Below are 13,559 nucleotides of genomic sequence, written 5' to 3' on the forward strand. Positions count from 1 at the left end.
TGCACTCGTCGGATTTTAGAAATAGACACCCCGTACTACAACTCCCAGCCCCCCAAAAAATCGCAGTCATCATGCAATAATCTACCTATTAAAGCAATATACTTCAATGAACACTGAAAATTATAAAAGTCAAGCGCGGGGTCAAGCGTACCAAGGAGCTTCAATTAATCAATAACATTTGTGTTACGGGACCCTTGTAACGTCTTTCGCATGGTGGCGTTGATTCATATCATATCAATTCAATTGTTTTACTATCCATTTTCAACTTTCTATATTTACAGTGATGGCACAGTTAGCAAAGCATAATGTGATCACTTTTTACAAACATCTTTAACCCTATTAAGGCCCGGGTATGATAAGAGAACACAAAGCTGAAATGCGTGAGGATGGGAACGTGAAACTTGACACCTTTGGTAGGTATTATATTCTTCAGTGCTTATCACTAGCGTACCTAAGGGGGGCAGACTACCCCTTGACGAGTCACAACTGATAATAAAAACAGACGTGTACCCCCTCTTTTGAACCTGAAGACCTTTTTTTTTTTTTGCTTGTCAAATGTTTTTTTGGTAAGAAATCCTTTTTTTTTCATGTCATTTCATTATTTTATTTCATTCGATAATATTGCTATTGTTTCCTTAAACTATATCAGTCGAATTACTGCATAAACTATTCATCAATCAACCGATTCTATATCATTTTCAAACCTGAAAATTTATATCGTTTCTATTAGAAACATTCGGTCGAAAAGACTGTAGGATGGGTGGCGGGAAAAACGAACGAATACGGGAATGTGGAAGTTTGGCCGGTAATCGTGTAGCTATATAGAGAGTTATTTAAAAAGAGAATGGGATAATTTCAGGATGCAGCTTAATAACCTAATGAGTAGGCATCATATAATCGTACTCAGTTTCTTTTAAAGGAATGCCAATGGTAATTCTCCGTTTTTTATTCATTTGATTTCTGTTCTACATGTAGCTAAAGATGTGGCTGAGGAAATATTTTTTGGTAAGTTTTAATCTTACATTCTAATTGTTACCTCACGTCATTGATGCTTTAGTGGAGATGTAATCAAAGTAAAATAAAAAACTTAAGGAAAAAATGTGTCAAATAAACAGACGGTAGATCAACAGAATAATAATTATGAATGAAATAGACAAATCTTAGGAGGATAAAAACAAGATGAAGAGGGAAGAGAGGAAGTAATTGTGTATGTTTGTAGCCTTTATTCGAGACCAGATACATGTTATGTTTATAGCAAACGCCTACCGACTGAAAACAAGCTAATTTTGAGTCCTTGTCACGTCTTTCGCATGCTGGCCGTAACAAAAACCTTAGCAGTGATTGAATAACACTTTTCTACGATTGATTGCATAAACTACAATGTACAATTAATCGTGAAAACCAACACAGCAAAAACTGTGGTGTTAACAGGTGTACATAGAGGACCACACCAGCTATTTCACACCGGTGTTAATTTGACAGTGTTAGTTTAATACCTATAGGTGTTATTACAACACCTTTGGTTGTTACATTTACACTCTTTGGTGTTATGTTAAATCTCTAGGGTGTAATTTTAACACCTCAGGGTGTGGTCCTCTATTAACACCAACTGGTGTTAGTTTTCACACCACATTTTTTACAGTGAAGCGTACGATTATTCGCTATCCTTTGTGATACGGGACCCTGGACTCGTCTTTCGCATGGTGGCGTTGATTCAAGTCAAATCAATTGTATCTACTCTCAACTTTTCATATTTCTAATGACACAGTTAGCATGGCATAATACACTGTAAAAACTGTGGTGTTAAAACTGACACCAGCTGGTGTTAATAGAGGACCACACCCCGAGGTGTTAAAATTACACCCTAGAGATTGAACATAACACCAAAGAGTGTAAATGTAACAACCAAAGGTGTTGTAATAACACCTATAGGTGTTAAACTAACACCATCAATTTCACACCGGAGTGAAATAACTGGTGTGGTCCTCTATGTACACCGGTTAACACCACAGTTTTTGCTGTGTATGATCACATTATCATCAACACAGACTCTACAAATCGAAACAAACTATTACTAATTGAAAGGGAGGGCCGGCAAACTAAAAAGCAGAGCTTGCATGATGATGTAGGCTCCTTTAAAAAACACACAAAAGAAGAAACTTTAAAGGTCGGACCAGACCTTAATAATTATATCTGATTGATTATTCCCAGCATATTTTTTATTAGATTTCATTTCAAATTAAACATCACGAATGAAACGATAAATAATATACAAATATATCAGGCTTTGAGAAAGTAATTTGGTCGTAAAATCAGAGGAGGACAAGAGTTATCAGCATTATTGTGATGCTGCTATTATCCGCATAATAGCGGCATCGGGACAAGATTTTGAGTTTATGAACGTATTTCCAAATAATGCGGATAATTTCCATGGTGCGGTCACAAGGTCACCCTTTTCCAACACAACCGCATCGGAGGGGGCGTGTCCAGTTGTCATGACGATTATCCGCCTTTTTCAGGACGGGCGCTCGTAAAAATAATGCGGATAATTTTCGGAGTTTGTGAACGCAATTTTTATTGAATTATCCGCATTACTATTAGGCGGCTAACTGGAGGATATGCTTTATTGGGTTTATGAAAGGGGTATTAGAGAGGTGTCCTTGAGAGTAATCATATTGGCATTACAGTACTTTCAATAACTAAAAAAAAAATGGAATTTATACCTGGTGTATTTAACATCAGTCATCAGTATGATACAGGGGCCGCGGAACGGTTTCCAAAGTGGGGGTGGGGGCTGAAGCCCCCCAGCGCCCCGCTTCCGCAGCCCCTGTGGTATCAAATTATTCGATTTCGATGTTTACGCCACTTAGGGTATCAAATTAGGGGATTTCTCTGTTCACGCCACTTAGGGTGGCTTTTCTCATGGGTTACGCCATTTAGGGTTGCAAATTTAGTTAATGTAGTTACGCCATTTAGGGTGCGTTTCTGAGGTTGTTGGACACGGGTGGGTAGCAGTCCATGTGGAGAGTGACCCCCAAGATTAGACCAATTCTCACGTTGCCGGATGTAACTAGTTAGTCCTACAAATGCAGGCCTGCCGAGCTAATGCTAACCAGTTCCTGGGTAGACTGCGCGCGGCTCGCTTCTACCCGACTGCAGTTAATGAGAGGGCCGCTGCGCCGCTGTTGTTGCAGTCAAAATCAAATTGTAAACGCGCAGGCTAAGTAAGGGATCTTGACTCACATTGTTCCTAATTGTTAGGTATAATTTGAATAATCCTGTATGAAAGGCCGTCATGGAATTACATTTTTTGCATTATAATCTAGACCCATTCCACATTGTTTTTTTTTTTCAGATTGCCGGTAAGCAATTTAAGCGAGAGCTTGTATTTTATTTTGTTTATTTATTTTTGCGGCTATCGGGTCAGGGAACATGCGCAGTTCACCGTTGAGAGAACATATAGAGCATGAGCATGCGCACTTCTCCCAATGATAGTATAGTATATCGAAAAATATACGGAGCTATAGGAAAAAACTACAGAGCTATTTGCAGCAATGTGCTTTCCTATTGAAATTATAATTTGTCACATGATCGCGAATTGGCCAATCGTTTATCTATAATACTCATGAATATTCATGAGGGATATAAAATTAAATAACAATAATAATCATTGGAATCATTGCATAAACATAATACACATTAATTATGACAGCTATATATTAGCAAAAATTGTGGCCATTTATTGTAGTTATGAATATTCATGAGTAACTAATATTCCAAGCATTTTCCTGATATTACCATCTAATATTACTCCATTTACCCAATATTAATGGACTCCGCATGGGTTGGATCATTCGTAATAGGTCCATGGTTGGATCGAGGTCTCGTTTCCATCTGGGTCCTATCTGGGCCCCATGTGGGTTCAAGTAGGCCTATATGTTTTCATCTGGGTTCGATGTTGGCCCTTATGGGACCCAGATATCCCAGATAAGAACCATATGTGATCCATATACTTTGCTGCCTGGGAATGGAAGCGTTTCAACATTGCCCATTACTCCTTATCAACCTGCTGTAACTCGGTAAAATATCGGTTTCATCAGGGTGATAACAGTAATTTTTTTTTAATGGAAGATTTCGCTGGGATTGCTGTGAGATTATTATTACTCAAGTTTACAAGGTTATAACCAATGGAAACCATTTAACATTACCCATATCGCCTTTCATCACCATGCTGTAACTCGGTAAAATGTCGGTTTCATAGGGGTAGGCCTATAACAGTATTTTTTTTTGAAAATTTTGTTGGGATACTGTTATTACTACAGTTTGCAATGTTATAACCAATCAACCCATTCATCATTACCATATTACCCCTCATCACCCAGTTGTAACTCGGTAAGATATGGATTTCATCGGGGTGATAAGTTATTTTTTGGATTCGAAAATTTTGTTGGGATTGCTTTTAGATTACTGTTATAACTAAAGTTTGCAATGTTATAAACAATCAAAGCCATTCATCAAGTTACCTATATTACCCCTCATCACCCAGTTGTAACGCGGTAAAATGTAGGTTTTGTGCAGGGTGATAACAGTAATTTTTTGGACTTGAAAATTTCGTTGGGATTGCTGTATAAGATTACTGTTATTACTAAAGTTTGCAATGTTATAACCGATCAAAGTCATTCAACATTACCCTTATTACCCCTCATCACCCTATTGTAACTAGGTAACTGTCAGTTTCATCAGAGTGATAACAGTACAGGTAGCAACAGGAATTATAATTTCGGTAATAGCATGGTAATAACGGTAATATTTGGTGTTACCCAAATTTCCGGGTGATATTACCGGTAATATCCGGTCGGTAAAATTGGTAATCGGTGACGGATTGCCCAGTGGGACTGTGCCGTAGGCGTGGGTACTCAGGTGTCTATCAAAAATTTTGTATAAACGGAAAAAGAGGGGGGGTGGTGAAAAAGAAAATAAAAGGCCGAAGGGAATTTGGATACAATAGAAAGCTAGTTAGCAAATTCATGAATAGAAACAGAGATCGGCTATCTTTGCATTTATTCTGTCTTCGAAAACGTAACCTTTGCGTATGCAATATATCATATTATATTATTATATTATGGGGATCACTGTGGCCCAGTGGATTAGTCTCTGGACTTTGAAACAGAGTGTCGTGCCGTCGTGGGTTCAAATCCCATGCAGGCATGGCATAGTTTCCTTCAGGAAACAAAAATGTTATCTCCAATGTGCTGCACTCAATATAGGGGAGGTAAATGGGTCCCGGCAAGCAGTAATCACGATGTGAAAATCTATCATTCTTGAAAGTCAAACTGTATATCAATTTTATACGATGCACGACAATAAAATATTTAAACGAATTAAATTGAAGATGTGGGGACATTATTTTCATTCTTCGATAACTGGGTGTATTAACCCGACGCTTTGTAACAGACATTAGGGAGGTTTCGCATGTACTACGGAGACACTTTCTACAACGCAAAATCAAAATGGAGAGCTGTGAGACTTTTGTTGAAAGTTGGTGGACAGGGAAAGCAGATCATCCGAAGATTTTCATCGGACGATACGTACCAGTCTCACTAAACAAACAATTCGAGCGCGGAGCGCGAGCTGAAATTGTTGTTTACCCCTAACAGGAACATTTCAAGGACTATTTTCAGAAATTCATGAAGAGTATACACATCTCACCTTAGTCATCTATAGCAAACGCCAAGCGCGTGGTGATTTTTTTAAATAGAATTACATCTAGACACGTGAAGAACTTTTGCAGTATTGTAATTATAATTATGAATATAATTCGTATCTCACTAATCAACATTGCGAGCGCGAAGCATGATCTGAATGTTTTTTTTTTAATATTAAGACATAAAGAGGGGAATTCTGAGGATTGTTGATATTCAGACCAGAATAAAGAGACATTTAAAGGACTTTAAAAAGGAATTCTTGAAGAGCCACACCTCACCAATCCGCCAACATGCGAACATAAAATAGGAATGAAACGTTTTATATTCAGACCGTAAAAGGGGGCAATCACTTTAAGCAGTCATGAAAAAGAAGCATATTAAGGCCCATGTCACTGCATCAAATAATAAAAGCTCAGAGTGCGAGCAAATGTATGTGATGTATACTGACTTGAAAACGGGATGTTTTATTACTTTAATACCCTTGAACAGGAATATTTATCTCATTAAGCAGACAAAGTGAGCACTAGGAGTGACAAACACATAGGTCCTTAGCAAATTATGTTTCATAAAGTTATGAGAAAAATACATCTTATGTATCATAATATAATATATATATTATAATATAACATAATATAATGTAATGATTTTCTTCTTGCCCCACTACGTTTCTCTTTCCTTCTCCCTCTTTTTCACCTCCCCCTTTTTGTGGAAATTCTACGGGGTGCGCCCGCACCTTCAGACCCACCAAAAAAAAAAATGCGTCCGGAAATGCGCGAGGACGGAAACGTGAAATCTGAAGCCTTTGGTGAGTATTGTATGTATTCTTCAGTGCTAATAGAATACCGATTTATGCATCCTACAGGTTGACCATTCGTGGAAGCTAAATCCGGGGCCGGACCTTGTAATATGCGACAGAAAAAAACTGCCCTGCATTGGGGCATTTTCGGAATCTCGCTTTTAAATGTTTCCATGGCTTTTGATGCAATATAATAACAAACATTATGAGAGAAACAGAGTGAGTGAGATAGATGATATACTGCATGGACAAAAATATAAATAATTCCAAAGTAGATATAACAGTATAATAGACAAGACTAAAATGCATCAAATTGCGTCTTTATGATTTATGAATCGACTCAGCATCATGACGATAAGCTAATACCCTTTTTACACAGGATTTTCTTAACCCCGGACTATCGCTAACCCCGTACTATCCTTAACCCCGTACTATCTTTTTTTCTTTTCACACATGCCAAATCGTTATTGCTATCCCCGGATAAGGAATGCTTGCTTTTCACACATGAAACTCGCTAACCCCGGACTAGTGGTAGCTCACGAATATTCACGAGCGCACTGAGGGTTCATTCCTTTTTACACACGCTAAAATTTCCTTAACCCCGTACTATAGGTGGGGCTAAATTGCCATTTAGCCCCACCTATAGTACGGGGTTAAGCTTAGCCCACTTTCGTTTTACACTAGCGATCTTAACCCCGTACTATCCCTCTTAGCACCGCAATTGCTGGGATAACCCTGCTTTTTTGCAGGGCCAAATAATCCCGTACTATAGGTGGGGTTAGCCCACTTTGCAAAAATGCTGTGTAAAAAGAAAGTGGGCTAAGCTTAACCCCGTACTATAGGTGGGGCTAAATGGCAATTTAGCCCCACCTATAGTACGGGGTTAAGGAAATTTTAGCGTGTGTAAAAAGGGTAAAAGAGGACAATGCAGGTAATATGAATTCGTTTTTAGATTTTGTTATGATTATTCTCATGCACGCCTTAATTCAATATTCAATTTTTGATCGATTCATTATCACATATTTTCTTTTTACACAGGAGATGTTGCATAATGTCGTCAATCGAAATGGATAATCCTCATAATGTCGTCAATAGCAATGGATAATCCTCATAATGTTGTCAACCGAAATGGATAATCCTGAGTGCATTCATAGGCCTCCTTCCAATTCTACATGTACACGCCTGCATTAAGCAATATAATGATTTTGAATCAGTGCTTTTAATCACAAAATATTCATGAAGTTCACTGTGATCAACAAATGCGATTACATCACCTTAACTCTTTTTTTTTTCAAATCAAACTATCAACAATTTCAACGTTATGTCAATCGTTATTATTGTTATTGGGGCCTGTTGCAGAAAGAGTTGCGTTTAAACGCAAGTCAAAATATCAAGCGCAAGTCCCAAATATTGGTGCTTCATTGGCTGAAAATCAAGCTGCGCAAGATTTTTTTAGTTGCATTTGATCGCAACTCTTTCTGCAACGGGCTCCAGACCTGCAAACTGGCAGCTTAACAGCATTAATTCTATTAAATGCACATACACCAGAATATTTATATACATTGAAAAAAAAGTGACATGAATTCACGTGTTATCCATTAAAATGATATAGAAAGATGAAACGTAATGTAGTTTTTGTCATTTCCAATTGTGCTATTGTCGACGTGAATATGTTGTTCATTCTGGCGTGTGCTAACGTACAAAGTATTCCCATGAATCGTCCTCTCATGTGCTGACTAAAGCCCCTTTCACAATTGACGTACGACCATTTGCGACCTTTTGGTCGTGCGACAGGCTGCAACAGGCATCAATCGCTAGTCATCTCATAAGATCGCACAGAGGCTTTCACAGTTGCAACAGCTGTCGTACAACAAAAACAACCAGTAAACCCCGTTGCACGAGTAAGTCGCATATGCTCTTATTGTGCTCGTGCGATCACATGCGAGTGTTGCACGAGCGATTGCGAGTGGAACGGTCGCATACATGCGAATGAAACGGTAGTGCAATGTTGTAAGCCGTTGCGATCAGTCTTGCAACAGTCTTATGGCCCATATTATTATCGCAACCAGTCGCAAGACAGGTCTCTGTACATGTAGGTCGCTTGCACATGTGCAAGTGTTGCACGACCTCCAGTCAAGTAAATGCGACTACTTAGTTGTGCCACCTCTCGCACCAAGCCGTACAACGTTGAACAACACTCGCACGATGATCGCCCGACCGATGGTACGACCCCGGGTACGGCCTGATGCGAGTGAATCGATCGTATTTGATCGCGTTCGGATTTTGAACATGTTCAAAGTTCAGATGTGACCAGTCACGACCACCTCGAGTTCGTGCGACCGTCTACAACGACTGCGAGTGCTCGCAAGACACCAAGAGATCGATCGTGCAACAACAAGAAAAAACTGTTGCAGGCGGTCGTAAACTGATCGGACGTCAATTGTGAAAGGGGCTGAACGGTCGCATACATGCGAATGCAACGGTAGTGGAATGTAGTAAGCCGTAATTTCGATCGGTCTTGCAACAGTCTCATATTATCGCACCCAGTCGCAAGACTGGTCTCTGTAGGTCTCCAGCACATGTGCAAGTGTTGTACGACCTCCAGTCGACTAAATGCGACTAAACATAGTTGTGCCACCTCTCGCACCAAGTCGTACAACGTTGAACAACACTCACACGATGATCGCCCGACCGATGGTACGACCTGTTGCGAGTGAATCAATCGTATTTGATCGCGTTTGGATTTTGAACATGTTCAAAGTTCAGATGCGACCAGTCACGATCACCTCCGACCACCTCGAGTTTGTGCGATCGTCTACAACGACTGCGAGTGCTCGCAAGACACCAAGGGATCGATCGTGCAACAACAAGAAAAAACTCTTGCAGGTGGTCGTAAACAGGTCGTACGTCAATTGTGAAAGGGGCTTTACACACACTGTAAAAAAAAAGTGGGCAAAATTGTAACCAGCACTTACTGGAAAATTTCCTTGTATTTCACCCATCAACAGGCGACGTCCTATATACTCTCGGGGACGTCCCCGGTTGGTGGGTAAAATGCAAGAAAATTTCATTTTAAACCGTTTCATGTAGTAAATATGAGTTGTCAGCCAGTTAAATTCGGGTTTCGAGTGTGTAGGCGATTATTGATAGAGGTGAGTCTCCGATGGTCAAATTACAATGGTGTGTGTGTGTGTATGAACGTGAGAGGGCGCGTGCATGTGTTGTGGTCGAGTGTTTTAATTACCAGACCCAAAATAAAAGTCCTGATTCCGATTCCCGACCACGGAACCTATGATCGTGAGAACTGGCTGATCCGGGGGAGGCACTTTTAAAAGTTTTAATGTAAAAATGCTGTTAAAACAGTGCCCCCCCCCCCCCTTTGAAAATGAAGACCCTTTTTTATTGGTTTGTCATATTTTTCCTCGGAAAAATGTGCCCCCCCCCCCCTCTTTGGAAAATCCTGGATCCACCCCTGCTCGTGAGCAAGGCATTTACCTCTTACAGTGCCAAGGAGTTTCAATTGTTTCAAATTTAAACAAAATAAAACCAATACATAGTTTTTTAAGTCTTTAATCGTAACTTCTTTGCAGATATAAAAAAAAAAGTTGTAGAAAATTTAGCATTCTTTCAAGAGAAACCGAATTCTCATAATTTACTTCATTTTAAGATTGAAGATCATTTTGAAACAGGCCCTAACTGAGTTTCCTTTTCGCCCATGACTTTTTTTCAATCACAAAAGTATAAATTTTCAAAAAGTGTGTTGCCATAGTAACAGTATATTATGACAAAATTAGATAGAAATCTTGCAGTTAGAACTACTTCCTTTGTTTATAAAAAATTATCTTGAATTTTGGCACACACATTGGTATTTAAGTAAAGATGTGCAAGGCACATTTTTTTTGTGTGTGATTCAGAAATTGTGTTGCCATGGTAACAGCATATTATATGGCAAATTTAGGTAAAAACCTTGCGATTTGAACTACTTCATCAGTTTTCAACCAATTCTCATGAAATTTGGCTGACACATTGGCCTTGGGGTAAAGATGTGCAAGATACATTTGTCAGACAATGTGTTGCCATGGAAACCACATACTGAAGCCAGAAATGCAGGAAGACTCCTTGTAGATCAAACTACTCAGTTTTTAGCCAGTGCTCATTAAAGGTGGCACAAATATTCATCTTGGGGTAAAGATTCATATTCAATGTCAAAGGGGAATCCAGCCTTGGTATAAAAAAAATGTTGTAGGAAAGGAAAAAAATAAAGAAAACAGAATGGTGAAAGTTTGAAAGATATCGGACAAGCAATAATAAAGTTATGGCTGCTTTAAAATTGAGATTCCTAAGACTATGTAGATTTCAAATTGGGAACTATGACAAAGGGGCAAGGACAACTTTCCCATAGGCTATCAGGATTTGTGGTTTTCTAGTAAGCACCCATTCACTTGCAGGCCGTAATCTAAATATAAACCAGATAGTATTGTTTTATGTCCTCATGAAAGATATCATTTGAAGTAAAACTTTTGAAAAAAAGACATTTTAGCAAGGAGCTTCCTTGATTTTAGTCATCTTATGTATTGGAGTTCATGGAAGAGTAGTCCTTGCCTTACATCACTATGATATCTCATATGCGGCCAATGTGAAGTCTTCATGGGTATAGTGATTACCAATATTTACAAATTTTAAGAATTCATAACTTTCTTTTTGTTTATCCGATAATGTTCAAAGTTTTTTTTTGGGGGGGCGGGGAGGTCCGTAAAGGACAAGTCCAGCCCAAGAAAAAGTTGATTTGAATAAAAAGAGAAATATCCAACAAGCATAACATTGAAACTTTCATCAAAATCAGATAAAAAAAAGAAAGTTATGACATAAAACAGTTAAAATTATGCACTTCCTGGTTAGTATGCAAATGAGGAGACTGGTGACGTCATCCACTCACTATTTCTTTTGTATTTTATATATGAACCGTTCTAATGTTTTCCTCATTACCAAGTAAAACAACGATTAATTCCCCCAGAAACATGTGGAATTAGCATTGTTTGATTGGTTGGTCCCTATTGTCAAATTTGTAAAAGAAATGAAAATATTGATTGAATTGAAATATTGTTTTAATTATACAATAATAATTATTATTTTTGTATAATTCAAACAATAAAAACAACAATATAAATAGTTAGGACATCATCATCTGTCTCATTTTGCATGTCACAGAAATTGCTCAAGCTAGAAAACTTGATTCGTAGACAATTAGAAAGACGATGTAGGTCCACAAGGTTGGAGATTCACATGAAGATATATCATGACCAAAGCAACATGTCAATAAATATACTTTGATAAAGAATGCTAAGTTACAATACCATTCGAAAAAGGTTGAGGATTGTTGGAAAGACACAAAAAATTGTACAAAGTTACCAATTATTTGCTTTACAGGAAACAAGAATCTCCTAAAGACGGACAGTCAACCTGCCCGAAACGTCGAGTCTCTCTACTACTCATCATCTCTACTCGCCGACTCAAGCCAGCATCTCCTCACTAGCTCTACTACTCAAGCTGTTCTCAACTCATCAATCTTTCCTGGTTTACAGTCCTTTTCAGGACTACTTTCAAGAAAGAATACTCTACTCTCAAATCTCCACTTTCTCGCCTATCCATTTCTTCTCTTCTCCTATCCACTGTTTCTACAACACTTCACATGGTGTACCGCAAACCACATCAGCGATTGTACATACCACCATGCAAACCTTCAAACAACATCCAAGAATCTCCTTACTATCACTTATGGTGATCAGGCTGAGCTTGCTAATTGCTTCGATCAGTATTCTGTAGGTAATATTCTAGCAATCCGGCTTCCGGACTCCTGCTTTTTACGCTCAACAGCTCAAATGACACTGTTACTAAAATTTAGTCTGAATAAAGGGAATTTCGACCTGTCACTATAAGTGAGATGGAAGTATTTATCAAAATGTCTCCAAGCAAATCATGTGAACTTACCCCAATCCCAACAGATTTGGTTAAAAAATGGACGTGCCACAGTTTTGGCGCCTGTCATTACTAGAATAGTAAACATGGTAAATACAAGTCTTCGTTCGGGAGTTGTACCACACGTCTGTAAAAAAGATGTCATCCATCCGACGCTGAAAAAAATCAGGCTTAGATCAAGAGTGTCTGAAAAATTACCGCCCAATGTCAAACTTGTCCTTTTTAGGTAAACTGCTGGAAAGACTTGTTTTCCTCACAGTTAACATCATATTTACAAGAGAATGATTTATATTACCCACATGAATCCGCGTACAAGCCTGGTCATAGTGTAGAAACACTACTAGTTAACTCAACAGTATCTTTCGAGAAATGAATAATGGTAACATTACGGCTCTTATTATGCTTTATACAAGTTCAGCATTTGACACAATAGATCACACTATCCTAATTAAAAGGCTTAACTCATTAGGTATCAAGGGGACTGCCCTTGCTTGGTTCATATCCTATCTATCAGAACGATCTCAATATGTTACAATCGGTAGTTCTATCTCAGGTTTAACTAATCTGAAGTTTGGTGTACCCCAGGGCTCCGTAGGAGGTCCGCTGCTCTATTCCCTCTATATGCAAGCAATCAGCAACATATTTCGTAAACATAGCATAAAATTCAATTGTTATGCCGATGACATACAACTCTATTTGTCTTTTCAAACTTCAATGTCGTCACCAACCTCGGCTATCACAAAACTTGAAACATGTCTACAAGACCTTAAGACATTGCTTGTATCTGCCTGAAACTGAATGTTGATAAATCAGAATTCTTAATAATTAGATCAAAGTTTATGCATAGACAAATTGACTATCAGTCATGTCACGTCCATCTTGGTAACTCTTGTATCACTCCGTCTAACACTGCCCGCAATCTTGGGGTTATATTTGATCAGAAAATGTCTTTTGTATCAATCAAGTCCAACAAAATGTCAGTTATCAACTACGTAATTTGAGTATCATCAGAAAGTCGCTGCCTAAACCTTCAGCCGAGATACTTATCCATGCTTTGATTTCCTGCCGTTTAGATTTTAGAG

The sequence above is a fragment of the Lytechinus pictus genome, chromosome 9, assembly GCF_037042905.1.
Source record: "Lytechinus pictus isolate F3 Inbred chromosome 9, Lp3.0, whole genome shotgun sequence".
NCBI lineage: Eukaryota > Metazoa > Echinodermata > Echinoidea > Temnopleuroida > Toxopneustidae > Lytechinus > Lytechinus pictus.